The sequence below is a fragment of the Crocuta crocuta genome, unplaced genomic scaffold (assembly GCF_008692635.1).
Source record: "Crocuta crocuta isolate KB4526 unplaced genomic scaffold, BGI_CrCroc_1.0 scaffold143, whole genome shotgun sequence".
NCBI lineage: Eukaryota > Metazoa > Chordata > Mammalia > Carnivora > Hyaenidae > Crocuta > Crocuta crocuta.
Window position 1 is genome coordinate 5,036,361 of NW_027529175.1, and position 5,171 is coordinate 5,041,531.

Genomic DNA, 5,171 nt, shown 5'->3' on the forward strand with positions numbered 1-5,171 from the left:
CCTATGTTTTTTTTTTTTTTTTAATTTTTAAAAATGTTTTATTTATTTCTGAGAGAGAGAAAGAGACAGCGTGAGCAGGGGGGAGTCAGAGAGAGAGGGAGACACAGAATCCAAAACAGGCTCCAGACTCCGAGCTGTCAGCACAGAGCCCCCGTGGGGTCCGAACCCATGAACCGTGAGATCATGACCCAGGCCAATGTTGGACGCCCAACCGACTGAGCCCCCCAGGCGCCTCCCATGACCTACGTTTAAATTCGGCTTCTTACTTGTACCTGGGGGTCACCAGACACACCCATGTGTCCAGCATATCGGTGTCAGACACCGTGCTGGGAGCCGGGGTCCGAGGCTCTGCTCCGGCCCAGAGAGATGCTTACCTTCTAGCGCGCAGATCCTCCACCTCAGTTTCCCCATCTGTAGACTGGAGGCAAGAATCATACCGCCTCCCAGACCGGATGTGATAAATGACTAAATATACGTAAAACGCTTAGCGGAGTCCCCAGGGGGCTCCTGCTCTTAGTTACTCATCCAGGCAAGAAGGCACCGACAGAACCGATCGGGAACTGTGCTCCCCCAAATCCACAGGCTGAAGCCCTGACCCCCGGTATCTCGGAAAGTGACTGTATTCAGAGCCCGGGCCTTTAAAGAGGTAATTAAGGCAAAATAAGGTCCTGAGGTTGAGCCCTAATCCACCCTGACTGGTGTCCTTAGAAAAAGAGGTCTGAACACANGGACGCTTAACCGACTAAGCCACCCAGGCGCCCCGAGAAACAAGGTTTCTAAGGCTTAAGCCCTTAGCAGGACCGGACAGGAAGACACGAACATGAGTCACTTGGGGGAGGGGGACGAGTGTGCCCAGCACACAGTAGGCCCTCGTTATCTGTTGAATGCGGTTGGATTCGGCAGGACAGGACCCCGAAGTGGGGACTGAGCGCAGCCGGGAGAAGGCAGGACAAATCCGAGGGGGCTGGCGCGAGGGAGACGAGGTCTCTAATCTCCAACACGGCCCAGCCCCCAGCCACAGAGCAAGCACTTCATGCCTCTGCTCTGCGAGGGGCACCTTGAGACCCCACATTTACCGAGAAAGAAACGAAGGCTTTGGAAAGGGGCAGGGGCCTCCGGTGCCACCAGGGTGGGCGCGCTGTGCAGGAGAGGTGGCTGGAGCCTGGGAGAGAGGCGGGAGCTTCTGGAAACAGCCTGGAGCTGGGGGTGGATGGGCCAGCTCCCCAGGCTCAGGTTACCTTACTTACATTTCATTTCATTTCGTTTTAAAGTGACTGGATCTAGGGGCGCCTGGGTGGCTCAGTTGGTTAAGAGTATGACTTTGGCTCAGGTCATGGTCTCATGGTTTGTGGGTTCGAGCCCCGCGTCGGGCTCTGTGCTGACAGCTCAGAGCCTGGAGCTGCTTCAGATTCTCTCTCTCTCTCTCTCTCTCTCTCTCAAAAATAAACAAACATTAAAAAAATAAAGAAACATTAAAAAAAAAAAAGAAATAAAGTGCCTTGGTCTCAGCACGTTGGAAAGCTTGGCTTCAGGACGTCTCAGGTGAGGCGCACACCGAAGGCCAGAGCTTGCTGCGCTGAGGATTACCAGCGACTTCTCTGACTTCTGAAGAAAACAGTCAAGGAAACCGGAGGCCCAGGCCTCTCTGGTGCTTGAAGAAACATGTCTGGGTCAAGAATTTCCAACCCGTAAATTCCCCACGTTTCAGATTCAAAGGAGGTCTGTGCAGGGCGGGGGTTTGCATAACCTTTCACATCCCAGCGCTTCCTGCTCCGTGGCTTCCTGACACGCGCGTCGTCTGGGCCAGGGTTCACAAAGGTGGCCCGATGCACCGAGGCGCGCGGGCAGATGTGAAGTCAGACTGAAGGCTCGGGATCAAGCAGGGAAAGTTTAAAAAAATATATATTTTGGGGGGGGCAAAAGCGGTTTTGGACTGCGCACCCCGGGGCCGTTGAGCACAGGAACCCCCCATCAGGGCCTCCGGGACCCCCACCCCGTTCCCTCCGCGCACCAGCATGGCGGCTGCAGGCGAATGTGCCGCGATGAGCCCCCTCCTCTGTACTTGTCCCTCTTCGGAATTCACCAAACAGAAGTCAGCATCTTTGAAGTGGAGGCTTGTTTATGAACCCAAGACTTGTTGTTTTTTTTTTCCAGAATGTTTTGAGGCCTTAGCCGATTATTATTTTAACTCTTTTCCCCAGATGTTCTTGCCATATTTGGGCAAGACAGAGACAGGAGGACTTTATTGTTTTTTCATGAGAAACTTCAGGGTCTGGGAGAAGACCAGGGGTGCCTGCATCTTATCCCTCTCGTGGGCCATTCTGGGCTGAGCCTTCACGGACGACTCAGCCAGGTCACGTTCAAGTCCAGGGACACAAACAATCGTCGGACAAGAAATGTCAGCCTGTAAAAACTCTTGGAGATCTCTTAGGAGACATCCCNCCAAAAGATCCCTATCTCTGGGGCAGAGACATTCTGTCACTTTCTGTCCCCAAGATAAGGATCTGATCATCCACTCAGCATGTCAGGGCTCCAGGCAATGTGTCTTCTGCCCATTTCACAGAGGGGAAAGTGAGGCTCAGAGAGTCGGCATGTTTGGTTTTTAAACACATCTTTACTTGGACAAATTTCAAATCTATAGACACATTTCAAGAACAACACAATGAATATCCATGATTTTTACCAAATATTAACATTCTGTGACATGTGCTTTCTCTCTCACTCTCTCTCTCTGTCCCTTATGTATCTGCTCTCGTTTCAGATGTGGTGATATCGTCCGGCTTGCAACTCCTTCCACGTGACCGCGACACTGTGACTGCATTCTGGAAACGGGACACCTAACTCAGATTATTTTCCAATACACATTCCATGATCTGGATTTCCCTCATTGTCCTACTCGCTGTCAGAGGGCTCATTGTAGGTAGTTTCCACCCAGGAGTTAATCAAGGGTCACAAGGGCCCTAGTGGTTATGTCTCCTGCATATGTTATGTTCCCGGCCTCCTGTTTTGTGTTGTGTTTGCCTCTGCCTTCGCCGACATTCACATTTTCAAAACACCCAGGCCAGCTGGTTTGCAGAAAGTCCCTCAATTTGTCCAGTTGTTTCTCTTGATCTGATTTAGGTTAGACTTTTGGGACGGGAGCTCTGCAGAGATGGTCCTGAGCCATGACTCTCAGAGGCATGACTCCAGGAAGCACATGAAGTCAGTCCACCCATTATAGGTTACCTTATATCTGATCACTTCCCTAAGTCAATGTCCCCAGATCCTGCATATCTCGTTCCTTAAAAAATCTTTCATCTATGGGGCACCTGGGGGGCTCAGTCGGTTAAGCATCCGACTTTGGCTCAGGTCATGATCTCACAGTTCATGGGTTTGAGCCGTGCGTCGGGCTCTGTGCTGACAGATCACAGCCTGGAGCTGCTTCAGATTCTGTGTCTCCCTCTCTCTCTGCCCCTCTTCCACTCACACTCTGTCTCTCTCTCAAAAATAAATAAACATTAAAAAATTTTAACAAAATCTTTCATCTATGGTTTTAACATTCATTGAGATGATTCTTGAAATCAGTTATCACCAAGATGTTTGCAAAATGGTGATTTTGGATTTGTCATTCTTTGTACCTTTATGAATTGGTGTTCTCCGAAGAAAAATGCTCTCTTCTCTTTTGCAACATCTTTTTTAACTTTTTATTTTACATTTTAAAAAAATGTATTTGTCTTGAGAGAGAGAGAGAGCGGGGGGTGGGGGGCAGAGAGAAACGGAAACAAAATCCTAAGCAGGCTCCACGCTGTCAGCACAGAGCCCAATGCAGGGCTTGAACCTAAGAACCACAAGATCATGACCTGAGCTGAAACCAAGAGTCAGTTGCTCAGCCGACTGAGCCACCCAGGCGCCCTCTTTTACAACATTGTTTAAAGTGCCAGTGTTTCATCCAATGGGCTAGATGTCACTTCTATTAGCAAACTTTCCACCTCGACCCTTCAAGTCCCTTCTGTGCCAGCACTTTGGACATAGCCCCATCGTCTTCCAGTACTTCTTTAGTTTCTAGGCTCCTTCTGACAGTCTCTGTCCAGCCCGGGAGATATGATCTCTCCCAGGGGCCCTGGTGCCTTTCACTGGGGAGTGCTTTTTCAGGACCCAGAGTGCTAAGTGGGCCCCTTGCCCCTTGGGAGCAAGTGCTGCCAGGCCCTTTGAGTAGACAGAGCTAAGGAGTTGCTATTTTTCTCATAACAATACTGCGAATTCAAAACTCCGTAAGTTCTCCTTCCCCCTTCCAAATCTTCCTCATCCTGTATTGAGGACCTAGGTCCTGACACCAGTTATGGGGAACACCAAAGTGGCTGCAGAACTGCTCTGCCCTCCTCACCCCTGCTTCACTGCTGTGGTCTGGGGTTGGTCTAGAGCTCTCTCTGCCCTCACCGGGCTCCCTGCAAGGGAGTAGTCAGAGAAGCCTTGTCAAGCCTCTCAGTAGTTTTCTGCACAGGGTTATGTCGTTCATGCTATACCTCGACTCCTTATTTTCTGTTAAGTTTCCAATCCCCGCCCCCCACCGGCTTACTCATTTCTTATATGTAAAATATAGTATTTCAGGCGCTCTTGGAGATTCCTGATGCTGGCAGGAACCATCTAGTCCACCAGTATTTTCCAACGCTCCCCTGGGAAGCAGGCCTTAAACCCCTGTGTCGTACTTTTGAAATTTCTAGGGGGAGGTACTGTGTTCTGCCAGTGTGTGCGTTTCCGAGACTTTCTGTGCGTCCCTGGAGTGTCCCTGGCCGTCCCCCAAGGGTCACACCGGGGTCTCGGGATGGCTCACAGGCCCCGGGACCTCAGGGTCTCCATGGCAGCGCTTTTTCCGACTAGCCTGTTTCATCTTCACAGGAGCGCAGAGAGTAACTGGCACTTAGTAGGTCTCCGTAAGTAGCTGCAGGAGTCAGCGGCCCATTTCACAGTGTGGAAGCCGAGGCTCCTAGGGGCGATGTCTTGTCCCCGGAGGTCTGATGAGGGAAGGGGCGCTGTGAAAGCGCCGCCCAGCTCCTGCACACAGTAGGCGCTTCGCTGGGGGCTTGGGGAAGGTCCCGCGGGGCGGGTCTGTGCCCGCGGATCCAGAGGTCTGGGCGGCCGGGGCGGGGCGTATGCAAATATCTCGCGGGGAGGCCGGGGATTGGCCGGCGCCG

At 51.6% G+C, this 5,171-nt stretch overlaps 1 protein-coding gene across 1 annotated transcript in view; it reads left to right on the top strand.

The window, feature by feature from the left end:
• Window positions 1-5,171, top strand: part of FAM118A (family with sequence similarity 118 member A) — a 246,590-nt gene that overhangs the window by 204,456 nt on the left and 36,963 nt on the right. The gene's annotated exons all lie outside the window — the stretch shown is intronic.